The sequence below is a fragment of the Sus scrofa genome, chromosome 9 (genome assembly GCF_000003025.6).
Source record: "Sus scrofa isolate TJ Tabasco breed Duroc chromosome 9, Sscrofa11.1, whole genome shotgun sequence".
NCBI lineage: Eukaryota > Metazoa > Chordata > Mammalia > Artiodactyla > Suidae > Sus > Sus scrofa.
Genome location: NC_010451.4, coordinates 25,977,101 through 26,001,465, shown reverse-complemented (window position 1 = coordinate 26,001,465; position 24,365 = coordinate 25,977,101). Strand labels below are relative to the sequence as shown.

The following is a 24,365-nucleotide window of genomic DNA, read 5'->3' as shown; positions in this document are numbered from 1 at the left end:
AGCATTGTGGGTCCTTGCATGAAGGACTGTAGACACAATTTGTAGGTAAGGCACAGGAGTAAGAACTAGAAGGGCCTGTACCTTTCTCCCTCATTCTCACCTGTGCAGTCCTGCCCTTTCCCCAGGACTTTCTTCATATTCCCCAGGCCAGGCGCTCGCCTCCCTCTAGAGTTTTGCTCTTACGGTTTTTTCCCCCATCTGTGCTGGATGAGACTCTGTTCACGTTTCTTGGCCAAGACACAGTCATGTCTGATTCCTTCCTTAACTTCATTCGGGTAAAATAAATTGCTCTGCTCTATGCTCCTGTGTTTTCTGCATTGATATCTATTATGTGAATATATGCACTGGGGCAAAATCTGTGCTGCGTAACAGAGCAGACTTTTTTTTTTTAATTGAAGTTTAGTTGATTTACAGTATTGTGTTAGTTTCAGATGTATAGTATAGTGATTCAGTATGTATATATATATATATTTTTTGGGCTGTGCCCATGGCATGCAGAATTTTCTGGGGCCAGGGATTGAATCCGAGCCACAGCAGTGGCAATGAGGAATCAAATTAGCCACCGGGGAACACCATGATTCAGTATTTTTGCAGATTATATTTCATTAGAAGTTATTAAAAGATAATGGGCATAATTCCCTGTGCTATACAGTAAATCCCTGTTGCTTACCTTTTTTTTTTTTTTTTTTTTTTTTTGTCTTTTTGCCTTTTCTAGGGCCACTTCCTGTGGCATATGGAGGTTCCCAGGCTAAGGGTCCAATCAGAGCTGCAGCTGCCGGCCTACGCCAGAGCCACAGCAATGCAGGATCCGAGCTGCGTCTGCGACCTATACCACAGCTCACAGCAACGCCAGATCCTTAACCCACTGAGCAAGGCCAGGGATCAAACCTGCAACCTCATGGTTCCTAGTTGGATTCATTTCTGCTGTGCCACGACGGGAACTCTGCTTACCTATTTTGTGTTGTAGTTTGTACCCATTGATCCCATACCCCTAATTTGCCCCTTTCCTTCCCCCCTTTGGTAAGCACAAGTTTGTTTTCTACACTTGTGAGTCTGTTTCTACTTGCATATACATTTATTTGTAATCTTTTTAAGATTCCACATATAAATGATATCATAAAGTATGTGTCTTTCTCTGATGTAGTTCACTAAGGATAATATTCTCTAAGTCCATTCACATTGCTGCAAATGGCAGTATATCATTCTTTTTATGGCTGAGTAATATTCCATTATTGATCTATTTACCTATCAAATCTTTTTTTTTTTTTTTTTTTTTTGGCTTTTTACGGCTGCATCTATGGCATATGGAAGTTCCCAGGCTATAGGTCAAATCAGAGCTGCAGCTGCTGGCCTACACCATGGCCACAGCAACATCATATCTAAGCTGCATCAGTGACCTACGCCACAGCTTGTGGCAACACCAGATCCTAAAGCCACTGAGTGAGGCCGGGTATTGGACCTGCACCCTTACGGATACTATGTGAGGTTCTTAACCCCTGAGCCACAGTGGAAACTCCTATATATCACGTGTTCTTAGTTCAGTTGTCTGTTGATGGGCACTTGGGTTGCTTCCATGTCTTGGCTGTTGGAAATAGTGCTGCTATGAACATTGCAGTGCATGAATCTTTCTGAATTAGTGTTTTTTGTTTCCTTCCGATATATACCCAGGAGTGGAATTGCTGGATCATATGGTAGTTCTATTTTCATTTTTTTAAAAGGAATCTCCATGCTGTTTTTCATAGCGGCTACAAGGTGGTCTCTTAAAGGCAGACTGCCTAGATTTGCTCTTGACTAGCCAGGTAAGTTGCTGCACAATCTTGCGCTTTAGTTTCCTAATTTGTGAAATGAAGATAATAACAGTATGAATAATACTCTCCACTTGGAGGTTGTTGGAAGGATCTGATGAGCTAACATGTACGAAATGCGAGAAGAACCTCTGGCACAGAGTAAGGCATTGGGTGTGTCAGCTACTTCCCTGCTTGGCTCTGGGTTTCTGAGAGTAGGGGATGTAGGGCTTACTCTTTTCTGTAACCCCAGAGGCTCGCCCAGTGCGTGGCTCACTGTGGTCCTCAGAGAGTGCTGCTGAATGAATGAACTGCACAGATGAGCAAACGGAGGCTCAGAGCAGTCAAGGGACATGTTCTTGGTCCCACTTGCATGCGGGGCCTTGCAAGCCCCAGACCAGTGCTCTTAGGTGGCCATTGAATTGGTCACACATGACTGCAGAGTAAGCTATTCTGTCTGTGTGCCTTTAGCACAGAAGAGTCGGTGCATTTAAACTCAATTTTCAGGTTGCCTTTTATGACATCTATGAGAGCAACATTAACAGTTATAGAACATTAAAAAAAAGTGAAAGTCAGTGTAACATCTGAAATTACTGTGATTTAGGGAATGACAGGTATTATTTTTTCACAAGTTTTATGTAATGTGAGTGCATGCTATAGAATAAGCTGAACGAAAGTTGTAAACGTGCCCGAAGAGGACTTATTTCTACGATAGGATAAGCTATGATGGCAGTGTGTGCCTTAGCTTTCGAACACCTGCAAAATGTGTGGTATTTCTAACAGTTTAAATGTGAGATATTTCCTCACAATATTTATTGACCTAAGACACTGAAACAGAGGCACACTCAAGTTCTGGGGTCCTGATTTAGGACCTCCGTTCTCCAAGCGGGTGTGCTAGGGAGAGGCAGCAGAGCAAGGAAGGAGTCAGTCTCCTTCCCTCAGAACTGAGACCTCTTGTCCTCCACCAGCAGGTGTCCAACCTGCCCTGACTCTGAGCCCAGTTCTGATCTGCGGAGGAATTTAAGGAACTTAGATCTATTGCAGGTTAGCTCTGCTATTGGGCCCACTCTGATCTTGGTCCTGATTCCAGTTAAGGGAACGCACTTGTTGATTGCCCTGCTATGTCAGGCTCCTACATGCTTTATTTCATTTACCCTTCATAAGAAAGTCTCATGTGGAGTTCCCATTGTGGCTCAGCGGGATAAGAGCCTGACTAGTATCTAGGAGGAGGCAGGTATGTTAAAGCATCCGGCATTGCCACAAGCTGCAGTGTAGGTTACAGAGGCAGCTAGGATCTGGCATCATTATGGCTGTGGTGTAGGCTGGCAACTCTAGTTGCGATTTGACCCCTAGCCTGGGAACTTCCATATGCTTCAGGTACAGCCCTAAAAAGACAGAAAAAAAAAAAGAAGAAGTAACATATGATGAAACAGGTGCCTAGAGAGGTGAAGCGACTCCACTTAACCAGGATTCAAAACCTAGTGCAGGATTTCCCGTCGTGGCTCAGTGGAAACGAACCTGACTGGCATCCATGAAGATGCAGGTTCGATCCCTGGCCTTGCTCAGTGGGTTAAGGATCAAGCATTGCAGTGAGCCGTGGTGTAGGTCACAGATGTGGCTCAGATCTGGATCTGGCTTTGCTGTGGCTGTGGTGTAGGCCAGCGTTTACAGCTCCAATTCGACCCCTAGGCTTGGAACTCCATATGCCGCAGGTGTGGCCCTAAAAAGACAAAAAAAAAAAAAAAGAAAAAAAACTGGGCATCTGGGTTGCCAGATGCCCATCAAGTGGTGAATGGATAAACAGAATGTAGTTATCCATACAATGGACTATTATTGTGTTATTAAAAGAAATGAAGAACTGATACATGTTACGTATTATGATTCGCCAAAGAAATAGAACTAATAGGATATATATATTTATATATATATATATACACACACACACACACATACACACATACACATATATATGTAGATATATATATGGCTATATATATGTCTGGGCATATATATTATATAACCTATAACATGTTATATATTAAATATATTAATATTAGTAAATCTATATACCTATGTTTCGCCTATCAATAGAAGTATAATGCATTACATATATTAGTATATGTGTATATATTAATATTATGTGATGCATATATATATAAGGGATTATCTCCCATGGTTATGGTGGCTTGTACCTCCCAAGATCTGCAGTCTGGAAGCTAATACTCAGGAGAGCCAATAGTACAGTTCTAGTTCGAATCCAAAGGCTTAAGAATCAGGAAAGTCAATGGTATAATTTCCAGGCTAAGTCCAAGTCCAAAGTCCAGTATCCCAGCTTGAAAACAGTCAGGCTGAGAGAGAACAAATTCTCCCTTGCTCAGCCTTTTTGTTCTATCCTGCCCGTCAGTGGATTGGACAAAGCCCACCCACACTGGGGAGGGCAACCAGCGTTATCCAATCTACCATTTAAATGCTCATCTCATCCAGAAACACTTTCACAGACATACCCAGAAACAATGTCTAACCAAATATCTGAGCATCCTATGCCCAGTAAAGTTGACACGTGAAATCAACCATAACATGCTACAGCGTGGATGAACCTTGCAAACCTCATGCTAAGTGAAAGAGGCCAGACACAAAAGGTTACCTGTCATATGATTCCATTTATATGACATGTCCAGCAAAGGCAAATCCAGAGACACAGAAAGCAGATTAGTGGCAGCCAGGAGCTGATGAGGAGGCGGAATGCGAGTGACTGCTTGCTGGATACTGGGTTTCTATTTAGGATGATGAAAATGTTCTGGAACTAGACAGCAATGATGGCTGCATAGCACTGTGAGTATAATTAACGCCACTGAATTATATACTTTGAGTTGGTCAAAACGGTAAATTTTATGTTACTTTTTTTTTTTGGCTATGCCTGGGGCACGAGGAAGTTCCTGGACCAGAGAGTACATCCAAGCCACAGCAGTGACAATACTGAATCCTTAACCACTAGGCCCTCCGTGAACTCCAGGTATATGTATTTTGCCACAAAAAAACCAATCCAGAACATCTGCTTTTGAAGACCTTGTTTTTCTCGTGAAACAGGATGTGCTTCTGCCTTGTTCTTGACTCTGTTCCTAACGTGTAACTAGATCTCTCTGTGGAGAAACTTAGTCTTCCAGTCCCCCTGCTACAGAGACTGCTGGCTTTTTTTTTTTTTTTTTCATCTTTTCTAGGGCCATGCTTGTGGCATACGGAGGTTCCCTCGAAGCTGTAGCTGCTGGCCTGCACCACAGCCACAGCAATGCCAGATCTGAGCCGTGTCTGCAACCTACACCACAGTTCATGGCAATGCTGGATCCTTAACCCACTGAGCGAGGCCAGGGATCGAACCTGCAATCTCATGGTTCCTAGTTGGATTCATTAACCACTGTGCCACGATGGGAACTTCGAGGCTGCTTGCTTTTGAAGGCTGCCCCTCCACTTCTCTCCCCTCCCCACAAAGGCTGGATTGGAGCCGTGCCCTCTGGTGGGAACTGATGAATCCCTCCTTCCGAGGTCCTGCCTGCAGGGAGCTCTTCGCTGGCAGCTCCTTCTCCCCCTCAGGTTCCACCCGATACCCACTAAACGCTCATCTTCAGCCTGTCATTGTGGGGGAAGGATAGCCATGGTCTGGTGTTGGGCCAGCTTGGCCATGTCCCATCTCAGGGAGCTGGGCAGGCTGACCTGTGTCCAATGCTTTCTGCATCCTCCTCTCACTCACCTTACGCCTTTTCCCCCTGGACATTTCCGTACTCTCCTACTCTCCTCCTGCGCTACCTGTTCTGTTCTTCTGATGGCCTGTACCTGCCAAAGTGTCGCCAAAGAGACACTTAGTCCTCTGCAGAAATTGGGTGAAGCCTACTCATTCTGGCCTTTCTTGCCCTTCCCCAGCTGGGCCCATCTTCCCAGAAAACCAGTGTCCCTCATTCGTCCTCCACCTCCAGTTAATCTTCCCGACATGTGCATCTAAGGCAAGACAGTGTAAAAAGGAAGAAGCCACACGATCTAAAGCAGAGAAAGGAGCTCCTGTTGTGGCTCAGCGGTAACAAATCCAACTAGTATCTCTGAGGACGCAGGTTTGATCCCTGGCCTCGCTCAGTGGGTTAGGGATCTGGTGTTGCCATGAGCTGTGGTGTAGGTCGCAGATATGGCTCGGATCCTGCATGGCTGTGACCGTAGTGTAGGCCGGCAGATATAGCTCTGATTCAGTCCCTAGCCTGGGAACTTCCATATGCCGTGGGTGCAGCCCTAAAAAGCAAAAAAAAAAAAAAAAAAAAAAAAAAAAAATAGCAAAAAGAAATAAAACAGAGAAGAACTGAAATGACAGGAATTTTGAACACAGAAAGGAGAAGACCCCATCACAAGCTCAAAGGGACATGGCTGGCGACACCTGCGGTCTTACAGCATCACTGAAATCACGTGACGCAGGCAGCTCTGCCTTCCAACCAATTCCCCCACCCCAAGGCCCCATCCTCTCCTGTGGGCACTTAAGGCCACTGAACCCATTCTTGCTGCCAACATGATCCCCATAGCACCCGCCTCAACAGCCCCCAGACACCAGGAGACGGGGCACGAGCTGCTCATTCTCTGAATAAGCAGCCATACTTCATTTGCCTTGAGGGTCCCTCTGTCCCTGCCTGCAAAGGGTGATGTCACTGGACACGTAAAGGGAAAAAAGAGCCTGTTCCATCTTCCCAGATACAGAGGAAGCAGGGTGGGGTCGCCGGGAGAAAGCTCTAAGCGAGGCTGGGCTCACCTGTGCCCCGCAGGCTGTGTAGAGTGACTTGGAAGCCTGTCAGACTTCTCCAGGGGGGAAGAGAGGTACAGAAGCTGGGAAATAGACTCAGTGCTTTGGCCTGAAAAAAAATCAATCTCCTGCTGATTGAGAGAATCAAGCAGTTTTCCATCTCTCAATCCTACCAGGGACTGCAGTAAATACAAAGAGGAAAAAGACACAGTCCCTGCCCTCAGTGAGGATTTTGCTTAAGAGAGCAGATGGGGCGGGGGGGGGGTGGCAAGACAGAGCCCACGCGCCAGGCGACCCCTGCCCACTGTCAGTGGCATAATGGGATTCAGAGGCCGCAGGAGCCCTGGGGGCTGAGAAATCTTCTTGGCCAAGGGGAGGGCTTCCCCTGATGAATGGGGGCATTTGGGACGTGGAGGGAGAGGCATTTGGAGCAGAGGCCCCTTGTGACACAGCCAGGAGACGCTGGCCGAGGAAGTCCAGGAGTGGCAGAGGGAGGATGGAACGGAAACGCGGGAGGGCTTGGCCAGTGTGGGACTTGGAATGACCCTACGCCTCATTTCCTCACCTCTAAGTGGCCTTGAAACGACTATGTAGCGCTGTTCCAAAGCATCACTTAAGACATTTGACAGGAAGCCTAACCCAGCCCTCTCCATGGGCTGGGCCCTCAAAAAATGGCAGTTCTGGGCTAAGAGGCTTGGGCACTACCCTGCAGGCTGCATGGAGACAAGGGTTGGTGAGCAGGGAAAGGATTCCATGACCTGGGCAGAGGGGGCATTACGAAGGATGCCAGAGGCCTTGTGGGAGGCTAAGCCCTGTCTCCTCTGGTGGAGGCGGGCAGGAACCCTGAGGTCCTGGAATTACCGGGCTGGGAAACCTTTCGGTGACCTCTCCGATCCTGACCCTCGGATCATGTGGGAGGTCTTTTCCTGAAAGTTCTCTAGAGTTCTCGGGCGATCTGGGCTGCCAGTCCCTTGTCCCCCAGGTGGAAGCAGGGTGTGTAAGACAGGATGGGAGAGACGGTCCCCTCCCTTATCCATCATGACAGCCAGCTGTTTTTCACTCCAGCTAAAATTTAGTAGGTGTATTAAAATGCATCCAGGCACAATAAAACCTTGTTTGAGGTTTAAAATATAGCTTGTCAGATGAGTATTTAGTGGTGTGTTTTAATATGCATAAGTGCAAACCAGAATTTAATGTGTAGGCTAAAGTACACATTAGCAATTTCCCAAGTGATCGAAAATTGCAGTGTACATGAGCAACTCGAGGGGCGGGTGGGCCGTGGTGGGAGAGAGGAAACCAAACATCATGCAACTTCGGGATCTCTTTTCTGTATTCCCTTAAGGAGGGCCTTGACTTCCCAGGCAACTTTATAATGGAGTTTCCTTTTAACTTCTGTATTGATTCCTTGGTCTTATGTTTTATTGAGATAGAATTCACATAACATAAAATTGGCCCTTTTACACTGTCTGATTCGATGGCATTTAGTACATTCACAGGGCCGTGCCCTGCAGCCATCATCTCTTGCTGGTTCCCTAGCATTTCCATCAGCCCTGAAGAAAACTCTGTGTCTATGAACCCATCACCTCTCGTCCCCCTCCCTGCTCCAGCCCCTGGCAACCACTAGTCTGCTTTCTGTCTCCATGGATTTACTATTCCATCTCTCTCTCATTCTCTTTATTTAAAAAAAATTGATTATTATTTTTTGCTTTTGTTTCTTTCTTCTGATTCATGTAAGTATGTGTGTTTCTCTTGACCACAGGTAATGCCTGCTGCTTTGGAAAAAAGCAGAGGTCGAGAGGCTGAAACCAATATGTCAAGTTGAGAAGCGAGGAATTGCAGGATAGAAACTCGCTTTGTAAAACCAGTACAGGTAAGGCTGGGAGACAGTCCTATCAAGTTTTTCTCAAGGGGCTATTAACCTTTTTGTATTACCAGCCCCTTGGCAGTCTGATGAAGCTCTGGACCTCTTCTCAGGATAATGATTTGGATAAAATAAAGCATACAGGATTGCAAAGGAAGCTGAACATATTGAGATACAGTTATAAAATATTAAAGTATCTGATGAGCAAGTGTTATATGTACTTTTTTTTTTTTTAATTTCCATGGCATATGGAAGTTCCCAGGCTAGGGGTCCAATCAAAGCTGGAGCTACCAACCTATGCCACAGCCACAGCAACACAGGATCTGAGCCCATGGCATCTGCAACCTCTACCTCAGCTCATGGCAACATCAGATCCCTAACCCCCTGAGCAAACCAGGGATCGAACCTGCATCCTCGTGGCTCCTAGTCTGGTTCATTACTGCTGAGCCACCATGGGAACCCTATTATTAACACATTGAATAATGACACCTAGCTGTGGGTCCACTAACATTGTCATTTTAAAGTAGTGAGAAGTGTACATTACATTAGAGATATCTGCAGCACCATAATGTGATATGAAAATATCTGATTTCTATTGGTGGCAAAGTCCCAGCTATTGCTACTAATACCATGGCGTGTTGCTTGTATTTGTAATGGAAAGGAACGTCACCGGAAACTAGTGAAAACAAAGATATCCTTTTCCCCATCCAGGTTCACCCACAGACTTCAGGTAAGAATTCTTATTCTGGGATTGGTAGTTTCTAACCTATTTTTCAGCCATGGATTTCTTTGACAGTCTAACCAAAGCTGTCTGTCTATAGACCAACTCACAAAAAAAAAAAAAAAGGCATTTATCTTCGGATACAAAAATCATATCCTATTTGTAGACCTCCTGATGCCCATGCATGGATGATTTCCAAACCTACGGACCTCAGGTTAAGAACTCCAATTCTATATGTACCAACAGTCAAGGGCACTGTATGATTTAGCATTCCTTAGCTATAAATAATAGCAACTAACTTGGGAACACAGGCAGTTTACAAGACCTCTGTAAACAGAATCTTCTGAACAGAATCTTTTTATCTGCATCCCAGATCTAGAATGAGTAAGTTCCATCCTGGCCAGGCTTTCGACCCTCAACCATCATTTCAATGTCTGAGTGACCTAGTCAGGTGCCCATCCTCGTACTTGAAGAGAGCTGGGAACCTTGATCGAATAGCTCAGAAGATTTGAGTTTTGTGGCTTGATGACTTAAGGATCTGGCATTGGCACTGCAGTGGCTTAGGTCCCTTCTGTGGCATGGGTTTGATCCCTGGGCCAGGAACTTCTGCATGCTGTGGGCGTGGCCAAAAAAGAAAAATATACCTCGGGAGATTGTATCTAATGAAGAAGAATAATTTCTTAGAAGGAATTTGAGGAACTATTACAAAAAAAGGACAAAAGAGAGTGAGGAAAAAAGGAAGGAAGGAAAGAAAGAAAGGAAAGAAAGGAAGAAAGAAAGAAAGGAAAGAGAAAAAGAAAGAAAGAAAGAAAAAGAAAAAGAAAGAAGAAAAGAAAAGAAAAAAGAAATCACTGTATATTAGGCAGGCAAAAGAGTAAATAAATTTTAAGTCCCATGAATAGTGATGATGGGTGCTGATTTTTAAAAAATTATTATTATAATAAGACATACTTTCTGGGACCACGTTAATGTTTCTGAAAGCAGGATATAGCTTTTAATATATGTATACATTGAAAGCAGCTCTCCTCCTCCTCCCCATGCTCAAAAAAGTAAACTGCTGTTAAATCAAATCAGTGTTGCATCTTACAGCTGAGGAGACAGAAGCAAGGAACTGTGGCTTCACAGAATCAGTCAAAGCCATACAAGCCAGATTCCTTGAAACTTCAGTAAGTGCTTCCATTCCTCGGCTTTTTATGTCGTTTCTTTTCATCTTCGCTCCTCTAAAGCATCCTTACTTTGTCTACTTTGGCTCTTCTCTCCCATCAGATGTTTACGACACTACCAAGCGCTGAGATGAAATCCAGTTCAATTAAGCAGGTGTTCCCTGAACGGCAGCTCCTTGTCAAGCTCTTTTCTAGGCACTGGGAGCATCACGCAAAGAGGATAAAGCAGAGCCATTTGCTCTCCAAGAGTGGACAGCTTAGGTGTGGAGACCCCACACACACGGGAGCCAGGTAAACCGCTCACCTGGACTGCTGACCTAAGTGCTCGCCCAAGTGCTGCAGCCGGGAGTCAGGGGTTGAGAGCCAAGTGTCGGCCGAACAGTGAAGGAAGACACAGGGCTCCCAGGACCCCTCTCTGAAAGCAACGAGGCCCTGAGGAGTTGTCCTTGTCTGGTCATCATCCAAGAAATTCAGAATCTTTGGATGAGGAGGACCACGTGCCCAGCGAGCTCCTCACGGGGGCCAACACCCACCTCTTCACCCACCTCTTCACCTCGAGGTTCTCAGATTTAAGGTCACTTCCAGACAGGTCTTTCCAGGCCTCTCAGTTTAAAACTAGGTCCTGGAGTTCCCGCTGCAGCTCAGCGGTTAACAATCCGACTAGGAACCATGAGGTTGTGGGTTCGATCCCCAGCCTTGCTCAGTGGGTTTAGGATCTGGTGTTGCCGTGAGCTGTGGTGTAGGTCACAGACGTGGCTTGGATCCTGCGTAGCTGTGGCCCTGGCGTAGGCTGGCAGCTGCAGCTCGGATTCGACCCGTAGCCTGGGAACTTCCATATGCCGCGGGTGCAGCCCTAGAAAAGACAAAAAGACAATAAATTAAATAAATAAATAAATAAAACTAGGTCCTGTTACTAAACTTTTTTGTAGTACCTGGTTCTTTTTCTTCAAAACACTTAAGATCATTTGTAATTGTGTGCTTATTTTTCTCTCCACTGATCTGTGAGCTTTTCTAGGATGGAAAGGACTCTGTCTTTTTTTACTCACCTCTGAATCCAGAAAATTCAATCCAGTGCCTGCACGTAGGCGGCACTTGGTAAATATGTGCGGCGTGACTGGGTTTAGCATAGGCTAGAAACTCTACCCCTGCCTTCCGATAATGATGCAGCTCAGTGGAGGTCAAGGACACAGTTGATAGGGAACATCTTTTGATGTTAAAAATGGGCCCGGCCAAGGGGACAGCTGGTGTATGAGTCTGAGAGTTAAGGTAATTAAGAAGCATTGCTTTTTGGTTTGGAATTTAAAACCTGTAATGAAATATGTATACCCTATGGAATAAAGGTGTGTTCTCCTGCTCTGTTCCACCCATGGCAACTATTCCAATCATTCCACCTTTATTTTATTGATTGATTGTCTTTTTAAGGCCGCACCCACGCATATGGAGATTCCCAGGCTAGGGGTCGAGTCGGAGCTACAGCTGCCGGCCTACACCACCGCCACAGCGATGCGGGATCCGAGCCGCATCTATGACCTACACCACAGCTCATGGCAACACCGGATCTTTAATCCACTGAACGAGGACAGGTATCGAACCCGCGTCCTCGTGGATACCAGTTGGGTTCATTAACCACTGAGCTGGGACCTCCATCATTCCGCCTTTAATGGGACTCTGGGGACCTGTGTGTTCGGGTGGTGTTCTTTCCCAAACAAACACAGAACACAAAAATGAAACCCTGAAAGGAATTAGACGAGCATGAAGACAGCCAAGTTAATGAAACTCTGATTTCTCTTGACATAGACACTTAACATTTGCCAGCAGGGAGAAGGTGGTGGAGAAATTAAGTGGAAAGAATCCACCAGTGCTCCTGGCTTGAGAGTTGGCTTTGGTTGCGGCCAGCTGGGTGGAATAGGGATTCCTTTCCGCTCTTTAGCTGAAGACTTAAATTTCAGAAACCGGAGGGAGTGAGCATGAAGATCCTGGCTGAGCTGTTCATTAGTGCTCCAGTGTCTCTGTACAAATGAAAGCGGAGGCCCTAAAACTTTCCTTACATGAGATCTTACAGCTTTAGGAAAATGGGCAAGCCTCCCTTTACTGTAGAAGTGAGTAGGTACAATTTTGTTCAAAATCTCGGTTTAAAAAATGCACCTCTGTGTGTGTGTATTATATATATATATATATATATAAAAATATAATTACCTGTGAGAAAAAGACATTTTCATTATAATCTTGATCCTTCTGCAGTAATAGTCTCTGAGGAAATTCAAATTCCAGCTAAGTGCATGAGGTGGGTAGGCTGGCTGCGGCGGAAATGTAAACATATGAGATGTAATGCTACCCCACTTTTCAACGACAAGAAGTTGGATATTTTCCCCTCCATTTAGGAAAAGTATATTTCACCACTTTTCTAGTTCTAGAAGAGTCTTTCCAGCTTCTGGGAATTCATATCAGATTTAACTTTAACACTGAGTACCTGGGGAGGGAAGCATTGCCAAAGGAGTTGGTCATTTGACATGTGTTCAGCTGGGCCTTGGGTGAATTTCTTCTGTGTGCTAGGTCTCAGTTTTCCCCTTTGTAAGACAGGGATTGAAAACAATATCTCCTTGGCATTCCCGTCGTGGCACAGTGGTTAACAAATCCGACTAGGAACCATGAAGATGCGGGTTCGATCCCCGGCCTTGCTCAGTGGGTTAAGGATCTGGCGTTGCCGTGAACTGTGGTGTAGGTTGCAGATGCAGCTCGGACCCAAGTTACTGTGGCTGTGACATAGGCCGCGGCCACAGCTCGGATTGGACCCCTAGCCTGGAAACCTCCATATGCCACGGGAGAGGCCCTAGAAATGGCAAAAAGACAAAAGAAAAAAAAAAAAAAAAAGAAAAAGAAAACAAATTTAGGATTAAGTATCTCCTCTTGGCAGAACAGTATTGGTGACCTAAGAAGGACTCACTCTGCCACAAGCCTGTGCTCGTGCATGCACACTCGAGTGTGCACACATCCACACACACACGTGGGTATGCATGCATATACATGTGTGCATATGCATGAGCACACATACTCTGCAAATGACCAGATCCCAAGCCCCAGACCTTGTTCCTGCCTCGCTCTCTCCAGAATCACCTCCAGTTCCTCCTGATCCACACCCACAGATGCAGTCCCGGGAGTGAAGCCTCCTTAGCTCCACATTCTAACCAGCTAATGTGTCTGCCACTTAGGTGAAAGGCAAAAAAGGAAACAGGCGGGGTTGCTGTGATTCACAACACAAGGTCTATTGAGTCAGCTGAGTCCTTGCAGGGATCACTTGGGTCTCTGAGATCATAAGGTGGGTCTGTCCAAGGCTTTCAGATGACATGCACCTGCAGCATTACGAAAACATCTGGTGGGGGGGGGGCAACTCAGATTGCCAGCTTTTTATTTTGCTGAAAAATGGGTGAAGACAAACCCCCAAGCAATCGCAAATAGAATATTCATTGATACAAAAAGCGGAATGCGTTTAGCTTTACATGCATTGCTCTAATATGATCTCGTTTTGCCCCTGCGTAGCAAAAAACTCTCCAAGGACCTGAGGCCATCCATAGATGAGCCTAGGACCCTGCTGTAGCGGCGACACAGCTGGGCATAGATGGGGCCGAGGGAGGAGTCTGATGAACATACACTGCTGACCTGTGCTCCTGGCCACTGCAGCCAGGCCATGCACCCAGTTTCAGTTTTGAGGCTCCCTACTCTGCACTCTGAGGCTTGCTGCCTTTGCCAGCCCAGACCTCTTTCTTGCCTCGTTTCTTCTATAATTTATCCCTCCAGCCTGTGTGTGTGGCCTGGGCTAGCACAACAGGGCACACCTATGAAGCACAAGGTGGTGTTTCCTCCTTTACCCTGAGTGTGGGTCCTTGTCCTCTTCACAGCTTATAGAGGGCGCCAACATGGTGTGGATCCTACAATCCTCTATTTACCATACTCTGGTCTCATCACACTTTTCCTATAAAGCCAATGTCATATGGACTGAGTCAGAAGAATCATTAGGCCTCTGTTCATTCATTCATTCATTCATTCTCTCATTGCATTCATTTACTAGATACTGAGGGTTAATTATGCCCCAGGCTCCATGCCAAGGGATGGGGATATAGCAGTGGGCAAACAAGCACGGTCCCTTCTCTCATGGAGGGAGAATGTGACAGAAACAAACAAATAAATGCATAAGTGTAAAATGTGATGAGAACGGTGAAAAATCAGGAGTGTCGTGAAAGAATACAACAGATGGAGTAATTAAGAAGAGCTTCCCTGAGAAAGTGACATTTAGGTAGAGGCCTGAGAGAGAACAAAGCGGATATTCATTGGTTTTGGTCACCTTCCACCCACTTTTGCTTCTTTTGGTAGCAACAGCTGCTTGATCATCTTTGAGAGCTTTCATTCAGGGAGGCCCATTTTTCTTCTGTTGGGATAGTGACCCAGGTAGGTCATGTGATCAAACCAGGTCATGTGACCAAACCAGGTGAGGCTGACTTTCATTCAGGGCTTGGAATCTTGAGTGGAGTGATGCAAGGACAGAAAGAATTGGAGTGGACAGAGCGTGCTGAGTGATAGGTAGAGCCAAAGCAATGCCTCTGGAAGGCAAGCTGCGCCAGACCTCGTGGGGCCAGGTGAAGAGTTTGGATTTTATCCTAAAATGCAAAGGGAAGTCGTAAAGGTATTTTGAGCAGCAGGGGGAGGATATTTTCAGTAGCAACCAATGTAACAAAGGGAAAAACAATCCAGCAGACAATCCAGTCCAATGAATGGTGTAAAGATCTTTGAATTGGTCATCTCAGTTTTGCTCTGAGCCAGCTCCAGGACGCTAGGAATTGGTAAGGCTCTTCTATTTTGTTTGTTTTTTTCCTTTTTTGGCCGCCAGCTTGGCATATGGAGCTCCCAGGTCAGGGAGGAGATCCGAGCCACAGCTGTGACCTGCTAAGCCCAGCTGAATCCTTGAATCCTTAACCCACTGTGCCAGGCCAGGATTGAACCTGCACTCCCAAGATGCCACTGATCCTGTTGTGCCACAGCGGGGGGTCCCGGTAAGACTCTTCTAATCTCTCTTAGCCTTAATTTCCTCATCTACAAAATAAGGAGTGTTGGCTAATCTCCGATTTTCCTTCCTTCTCTGATGTTTTGTGATTTACAGTGACATCTTATCAAATTGGACAAGATATCCACCAACAAAAAGATCATAAAATAGGAGAGATAAACACCCAACCTCTATAAAGCCTTCTTGTGTTCCAAGGGGTTACAATGTTTAAAGTGGTTTTTAAGCTGATTTTGCCAGCTCATTGTCCTGTTGGATGCAAAAGGAGTTTAACCGGTACTAGGCTCAGTAGTCATTCACTGAGGAACTTTGAAAGAAGGTATTACTTAAAGTGTGATATTCTGCTACACTGAGACATAGCAACTGAAATTGAATGCTTCATGACAGAAAACACTAGTGAGAGTATCAACTCTTGGCTAAATTTCACCAAGACCTTGCAACTGTCAAAATGCCTATGCGCGATTGCATATCAGTTATCTACTGCTGCCTACACTTTGTGGCTTAAATTTTATTTTATTTCTCACAACTCTTGGGTTGGCTGGGTCATTTTTGGCTAGTCATGCCGGGCTCAAGCATGTGGCTGCGTTCAGCTGGTGATTGGCTGGGGGCTGCTGGAATGGCAGAGCCCTGGGTCTTTCATTTTTAAGGAGGTTGGACCTGGTTTCTTTACTTTCTTTACAGCGTTTCGAGAAGGCAAGGAGCGAGGCACAAGTGCTCATCAAAGACCCCTGCGTTGGAGTTGCTGTTGTGGCTCAGTGGGTTAAGAACCCAACCAGTATCTATGAGGATGCAGGTTCGATCCCTGGCCTTGCTAAATAAGTTAAGGATTGGTGTTGCTGCAAGTTGCAGTGTAGGTCAAAGATGCGGCTTGGATCTGGTGAGGCTGTGGCTGAGGTGTAGGCCAGCAGCTACAGCTCTGATTCAACCCCAACCAGGGAATTTCCATATGTCACAGGTGTAGCCCTAAAATATATATATATATATCCCTGTGTTTGCCATACTTCCTGATGTCCCAGTGGCCAAAGCCTTTCACGTGGTCAAGCCCAGGGTTGATAAGGGAGGGGGCTATACCAAGGGCATGGATAGGAGGTGTGATTCATTAAAGGCCATTAGTGTAACCGTGTGGGAACTCTCCCTCTTAGATATGCATTGCAAGATGTGCAACTTTAACTTATAAATTATGGTGCTTTCACGAAGACACAATGTACATGTTATTACTAGTATAAGGAAGCATCTGGAGTCACCTTATTAAGGGACTGAATCCTACATCAAATGGCTCTGCTTGCCTCATAAAATTATTCATTAATTTTAGCAGTGGCCTTGGAAAGTTATGTACATAATATTTAGAGGAAAATGGCATTTACAATTATAATGAATTAAAGCAATCTATACTGCAGTACCACTGCCCCACCTTGGAACTAATTTCCTATTAGCAGCATCTATGTCCTTCCAATTGCTCTGTTCTAGTCTGTGCGTGCCTGTCTCATCCACTAGACCTCACACTCCTTTGGGGGCAGGAATCCCACTTCGCCCATGTTTGTTTCCCTATCTCTCCCAGCACCAACAATACTCAGTGGATGCTCCCCAAAGGCTTGTTAAGTAAAAGAGTCAATAGTTGCCTTTTATTCAACACCTGTATGTTCCAGGACGGCACGGATGGCACTCACAGGCTGGATCACTACTCCTCTCAAAGACACAGACTGTGTCACAGATAAGGGTTATCCTCTACAGTTTACAATTGTGGGGACTGAGGCTCAGAAAGCCGGGGGTGGACCAGCTGGGATTCCAGCCCAGTCCCCTCTGATGCCACTTTATCACACCCACTGGCTTCTTTATGTGTAGAGCAGGTAGAAGACTGTCCAACAGGAACAGATGGCCTCAAGGTGTTGAGAGAGGGGCAAGCAGAAAACAGAGAGCCGCCTTTAAATGTTCACTTCCTTTGCAATAAAATAAACACTTGTGAATGAGGAGGTTGGCTACGGAAACCCGGGTGAAAAACCTGAAGGAGAGCCAGCTCTCCAGCTCTTAAAAAAACCCAAGCCCAGCTAATTCCTGGGGGTGGGGAGAGGAGGGACTGGAAAAGACTGGCTCTCTGGGCCGGCTCTGCCCGGCAGGTGACAATACCACCGGCACAAGGGTACTAGGGTTGTCTGTCCTCGGACAAAAAGGTTGCCATTCATTTACATGTTGCCTGTAGTTTTTATTACCTACTAGGTCAGTGAGGATACTAACGGGAGCTACCACTTATATACCACAGTGTAGACGGGGTGGAGGGGCTGTGCAAAGCGCTTTACATGATCATAATGAATTCTCACAACAACCCTAAGAAGTAGATTTTATTATTCTTAATTTATAGACGGGGTAACTGCCCAGGGAGATTTCGTTTTCCCGAGAGCTCCCAGCCTTTAAGTGGTAGATCTGAAACCTAAGTCTGTTTGACTAAAAGCCCTGAATAACATTGAGCTGTGGGCCTTGTGCGGCTTTGGTACTGCAAAGCTGCGTGTGTGTGTGTGTGTGTAATTTACAAAAAACAAATCCGGGTCGGGATATCTGTCCTCTAGAGGTTTAAAAGCTACTACGTGGGTGGATGCGGCCAAAATCTCTACTCCTTCATTCACTCTTTCGCTCCCTCCACAAGTATTCATTGCGCACTTGGGTATTCCAGGCGGGGCGCTAACCTAGCCCTAGCAGAGACAGAGAGAGACGTGCTGTCTGTTTCCCTAACCCGATTTTACTTTCTCGAGGGCGAGGCATTCCGATGCAGAGAAGCAGGAAATGTATTGATTCGAGGGGGTCACGACCCGCACTAGCTGTGCGGGCCCGGGAGGAAGGGCGCCGAGTGGCTGGGTGGTCAGGGTAGGCTCCCCGGAGGCGGCGGCGGCGGCAGGCCCTGGGCGGCACGCAGGAGGGTCTCCCATCCAGAGGAACGGGGAGGGGCGAGCGGGCGCGGCGGCGGGCCGGGGGCGGGGCCTCTGGGGGCGGGGGCGGGGGCGGGGCGGCCGGCGAGTTAGGGTTAGGGCGAGAGGATTCGGCTTCCCGGCGGCAGAGGGCGCCTGGCGCTGCGGTCCGGAGCGCCGAAGCCGCCCGCGCGGGCGCCGAGAGGAGAGGCGAGGCGAGGCGGGGAGCGCGAGCGGCGGCGGCCACTGCCACGTCTTCCCGGCAGTGGCGGCGGCGGCGGCGCGGGAGGAGGTGAGCAGCGGCGGCGGCGGCGGCGCGGGCGGGCAGGTGGGCAGGGAGGGGCGCGGGCGGGCGCCCGGCACCGGGCGGGGGTGCCGGCGCCGGGACAGCGCCGTTCCCGCCACGCCGGCTCCGCCTCCGCGCCGGGTAGACCGCGGAGGCCCGGCGCCGAGCGGGTCCCAAGCGCAACTCGTGCCGGCGGGGCGGGCGAGGGCCAAGGGGATGCGAGCCCGCCAGCCCGGCGCGGCGTGGGACGCGGAATCCAGGTGGCTGCGGGGCCGGCGCCGAGGCTGGGAAAAGTTGGGGCGGACGGTGAGCCCGCACGGGCCGGGCGGGAAGTGCGGGTGCGCTGCGGACTCCGGGGGCGGAGGGACGCGAGGAGAGGGGGGTCTCGGGTCAGAGGCGGGAGACGCGGGTCCCCTGCGGGCGTGGAGGAAGGGGTGCGCTCAGGGTCTCGGGCTGGAGGGAAGTGTAAGGCGGGGGCCCTGAGGGTGAGGAGGGAGGGAGCCCCCGGGGCGGCCACGGAGGGAACGGGAGCCGAGCCGGTGGCGGGGTAGAGCGATGGGGAGTGGGCTTTGCCTCTTCCCGCCTCTCTTGGGGGCAGACCCTGAGGGAGGGGCTAGGCTCAGCTTTGGGGGCTCCTCTGGCGTCTAAAGACCCGGTGGGGAGTTCCTGTAACCAGTGGAGGAGGGCGAGGAGTGGTGCTTCCTCTACCGCTTGGGGGTCAAATACCGCCCTTCCCCATCTGCTGGATTCACCGCCTAGACTTCGGTGCCTGTGTCCTGGGGAAGTTGAGGAGGGACCCCTGAGTGGATGAGCTATTTAGAGGTTTCAAGGTGAGTAGGATTGGGCTGCATGAAATCGTAACTGTGGCCAGGTGCTGTCTGAAAACCGCAACTCCGACCTCCTCCCACACGCACCCACCCATCCACCCGATTCCCTCTTCGGTACCTGCAACGTCTGGATTCCGTGGGTTGGGCTAGCAGCTCCCCAAAGCCCAGCAGCCCATCCGTTCCCAGGGTCGTGCGTATCCTGAAGGGGTATGAGACATGGCCTTTTATTTCCCGGGATTGAGGTCGTTTATTCCAGAAACAAGTGGTTCTGGAGATGCTGGATGCTTTATTAGAAGCACAGTCTGTGTGGTGCCCCTTGACAGTGGATGACTCATGTTGGCTTTTTTTTTTTTTTTTTCCCAAATAAACTTTGTATTCAAGACACAAGTATGCTAGGTCATTTGCAAAAGCCATAGAGCCGGAGACCCACACTCTGGGCCTTGAGAGCCCTGGTGCTGGTCCTAGGTATATTAGTAAGGATTATGACCTGGATGAGTCACTTCCCCTCTCTGGAGCTCAGTTTCCTTATCTGTGAAATAGGGTATAAATAAAGAGCTAGACAGTCTGATGGAAGCAAGAGGAGGTTTCTGAAGAGGACTGAAATCTTATTTTTTGTGAAACTAGGTAGGCCACACGAAGTCAGCCTCAGCCTATTCTAAAGAAATTAGGTTGGACCTAAAACAGCTGGGAGGAGTTCCTGTTTTGGCGCAGCGGAAACAAATCTGACTAGTAACCACGAGGTTGCAGGTTTGATCCCTGGCCTCGTTTAGCAGGTTAAGGATCCGGCATTGCTGTGAGCTGTGGTGTAGGTTGCAGACTCAGCTGGGATCCTGTGTGGCTGTGGCCGGCAGCTGTAGCTCCGATTCGACCCCTGGCCTGGGAACCTCCATATGCTGTGGATGCGACCCTACAAAAAGCACAAAAGGAAAAAAAAGAAAACAGCTGAGAAGCAAGAAAGACTGCAAAAAGTAAAACAAAACCAAAAAACTAATAACAATTGGTACTAGATTTATAGTATGAGTAGTCTTCCCATGCTGGCAATTAGTGTATATGGCTATCCAGCTCTCATTACCGCAACGTTGTTAACTCTGCTTCAAAAAATTAGGTAGGTTTCATCAGTGCAGCTGAGTTTTTCCTTTTGTTTTAACCTTCAAGCCTAGAGTGGATGCTCAGTTAGATTGGACTGGGTACAGCCTTTCTGGAAGAACCTCCGTGGGCACTCTTAGTGCTCTAGTGCCATAGATTTCCTTCTGACTGATGCTGCCATCCCGGTACACCCCACTTCTGTCATCTCCATTCTGGCTGGAGAAGTGGTGAGCTGATTCCTGTGGCATCTGGCATTTCTGAACTTCCCAGTTTCTTTCCAAGTGAGTGAAATGAATAGGCAAACTGTATTAGATGGAGCACGTTAAAAATAGCTCAAGGGAGTAATTTGTTCATCCCACCGCTATTCCCCAGACCCCCTGGGGGGCCTCTCCCTAGACCTTCCCAGTCACCTGCCAGCCATCTCGTTTTGAATGCTGAGGGTCATCACAGAGCTGAAATGACACGGCCGGGTCACGCAGCGCATTTATGATCAAGCCATGATGCTGGCGGAGAGGAGGATTTTTTTTTTTTTTTTTTTTTTTTTTACGATAACTGAATGCTCCTGTCCTTCTATTCTCTTCTATTAGTGGCTTTCAGAATCCAAAATCCATATTGGTTTTGACCACATCATTTTCAGTAATCCTTTTCTGTCAGTTTCTTGGAAGCTGCAGTTAGTGGTTATCTCTGAATTTGAGGTAGTGGTAAAACTCTCCTCTCCAGCAAGTAATTAAGTTGGATCCTTAAGAGAGCAGTAGTACATAGGTATGTGTGTGTATAAATTTTACCTTAACTGAAGTCTGTTAAATTAAGAACGATTATGATGCTAATAATAGTTATCCTTTGAACCCCTCCCATTTATCAGGCACTGTGAGGTGAGGAAAGAAAGCTTAGACAGGATACAGCTCTTAAGTACTACCACTGTCTTGCCCAAGTTGTTGATGGTCTTCGAACCCCCAAAACCAATTTGCAATAGTGGAAAAGTCATTCTTAACTATCCTGTAGGGTTGTGGTGTGAAGTGAGATGATGTGTGTGAAAAGCAATGTGTAAACTGTAAGGTGCCTTCAACCCAGGACAATATTTTACCCCAAGAAGTTGGGGACGTTGGACGCTTATGAGTCCTTGAGTCTTGGTGTCTGCTGGATGTGGTGTAAGATGTGCTGAGCCCATTGCCTGATCCCTCTGAGCTTGATTTCTGCCTTATGTCAAATCAGGGTGATAGTATATGCCTTTCCCTCAGTGAGATGTACTTGTGAGTTGCAGTGGGTCCTCAGGAACCTCTTTTTTCTCCCCTTGCCCAGGGGCACTTTTGGGATAAGGGGTTGGTTATGCCTTCCAGGAGGAATTGTCCTCGAGGAAGAATGGCTTTTAAAGTACATTTCACCACTCCACCTTCCCATGAGTGGAGACCGAACTGCTTTCCCCTAAGGATGCCCCTTTTCAGCAGGAAGCAGCCAGAGCGGTTGTCCCCCTCCCCCCACCGCAGTTAGAATCTCCAACACTAGAAGGGGAGATCGAGGCAGAATAATCACTTAGGTCGTCAGTGTAGGAGCAGGGGCTCCGATGCATTCTTTGATATGGCCATTGATTAACATTTGCGGCTTAAGGGCTCCAGGGAGTAACATACCCACAGGCCTCGTTTACTGTAGGGAGACACCCAGATGGATGTTAGTCCCTAATCGCCTGTGACTCAGTTTATGGTGAGAAAAGGGCCAAGAAATGATGAGACTTACAGGACATTTCTGCCCCTAAGACCCCTATTGGACAAGGACTGATATAGGTAACTGAGCAAAGCCAATAGGAGAAAACCTCATCTTTCTGAACCCCACGTTGGTCCCCCCCGCTCCAGCTGTAAGAGGCAAAAACCCCTATAGGGCAATAGAGAGGGGATGCTCGTCTTCCCCCTCCCAGCAGCCCTGGTAAAGCCTTTGCTTGCTTGCTGGAAGAAGAAAAAGGTACATTTTGAAGTCCTTACAAATAATTCTTTGAGCTTTTCCCTTCCCACCCCACCCCTAACACATGCAGTGAATAGTCTAGGCCCTGCCATCATCTAAAAGGAGGAAACTGAACCAAACCAGAAGCCAGAAAGGACAGGTCTTTTGGTGGGAGGTTGAAGATGGCCGTAGCTAGTTTCCTTGTGCCCATTTTGTGCCCTTCTCCCCTCTTTTATTCGTTTTGTTGGGCAGTGGAGAGATACTGGATTTGGAGCTTTCTCGCTGTAGGAGGCACTGTGAGAGCTCTAGTGTCAGATGGGAGGGCAGGGCACATGGGGGCTGGAAAGGAGATGGATTTGGCAGTAGGATCTGGAAAGTTTGGCGCGGTGGCAATCTGCGAGATGTAGGATCTGGCTAAGTACGGGCCAGTTTCCCTCCAGTCCTATAAGGCTCTCTCTCGGAGCTTGGAAGTTTTCATGCTCCAGGCAGCTTTTGACTGGTTGTGGTGGCATCATAAATGAGTTTCCATAGTAAGTTGTATGCGGAAAAAGGAAATTAAATTCCGAGAGGGTGTTTTGTTGTGACTGATGCCAGAATTTCTCTGAGAATTTTATTAAGATTCAGTCAGTCTATAAAAGTACTTTTTAGTTCTCTGAAGATATTAATTAAAAAATGGTTAAAAAAAAAAAAAAAGCCAGAAGTGTCTCCTTTGTGAGCTTTTGAAATGTAATCTTCCTAAATCTTTGGGGGAAAAAAATGAAGTCTAAAAAAAAACCACAGAGCTGTATGTTTTAAGAGCAGTTCCTTCAAAGTAATGTTTTCCTTCTCTTCCTGTCCTTTCTCCTCCTCTCACATTATTGTGATTGTTGATTTTGGTTTCTTTCACATCTCCCTAGCCTAGTTTTTACGTTTATGACCTTTTTTTTTTTTTGCTTTTTAGGGCCGCACGCATGGCATGTGGAGGTTCCCAGCCTAGGGGTCTAATCAGAGCTGCAGCTGCCCGTCTACACCACAGCCACGCCAGACCTACACTGCAGCTCATGGCAAAGCTGGATCCTTAACCCACTGAGCGAGGCCAGTGATCAAACCTGCAACCTCCTGGTTCCTAATTGGATTCATTTCTGCTGCGCCACAACGGGAACTCCAATTTTTTTTTTTTTTGATGTTGAATGTGCCTTCTTTTCTCCTGAGTTTACTCATCTTCTTTCATCAAGAAGGGGGAGCACGGTGAGGCAGTGAAGAGCACGGGGTCCGGAGCCAGGCTGGGGACAGCAAGGGTCATGGTGGTTCTTGGAGAGCCGGGCTCTCCTCTGCTTGGATTCACCACCCCTACCCCAGAGGCTCTTGAGGGCAATTATTATTCTGTCACACCGATGAGGGAACGGGCACAGAAGTGCCTGTGTCCACACAGCCAGTGAGGGGGTGGCCTTGGTGGCAGCTGTGATCCCTGTGACTCCACCGCAGGGCTAGGCAGAGGTCCTGCTCCCCTGCCAGGGTGGGCTCCGTCCTATAGGCAGGGGCTTCGTTAAGTGAGAGGGTCAGGACTGTGGTTTTGAAAGGTGGCCTCATGGGCAGTGTGCAGTATGACATGAGCAGCACGGAAATGGGCATGAGACAGGACGGGGGCTTGAACTGAAGCCGGCGGCAGTGGTGACAGAGCAAAGGGGACAGGTTGGCATGGGTGCTGCTCAGTCCTCTGGATTGGGGCCCAGAGAGGGAGGAGGTGAGTCTGGGAGCACTTTCCTCTCCTCAGCCTTCCCTACTGCTGGTTTTCATGCCCGCAGGCTGGGTGGTTATTGGAGATACTCTGTGTAGACTGAAAGCAGTCTCTTTAGGAATCAAGGTCACCTCCTTTGTGCCCTGTGACAGCCAGAGAAAGGTGCCTGTGCAAAACCCCAAAGCGTCTTCCCCGGTCTTTGCCCACCTGCTCTGGCCTTATCGTTTGCCCCTTTCCTGGAGCATCTCAGGATGGAATTCAGGTTCT

General features: G+C 47.7%; 1 long non-coding RNA gene and 1 other non-coding gene across 5 annotated transcripts in view; both read left to right on the top strand.

Moving 5' to 3' along the window:
* On the top strand, positions 4,761–10,974 carry LOC110255416. Its single transcript, XR_002335583.1, has 4 exons — positions 4,761–4,797; positions 8,315–8,425; positions 10,227–10,303; positions 10,404–10,974. It is a non-coding gene; the product is annotated as an uncharacterized LOC110255416 (long non-coding RNA).
* Positions 18,382–24,365, top strand: part of LOC106504851 — a 65,135-nt gene continuing 59,151 nt past the window's right edge. Inside the window, exon 1 of one of the 4 annotated variants that reach the window (XR_002335574.1) lies at positions 18,382–18,542. This is a non-coding gene — a transcript (uncharacterized LOC106504851). Of the gene's footprint in view, positions 18,543–18,682; positions 18,843–19,096; positions 19,367–24,365 lie in introns of those variants that run through there. The other 3 variants (XR_002335576.1, XR_002335575.1, XR_002335580.1) reach the window with 3 other exon arrangements.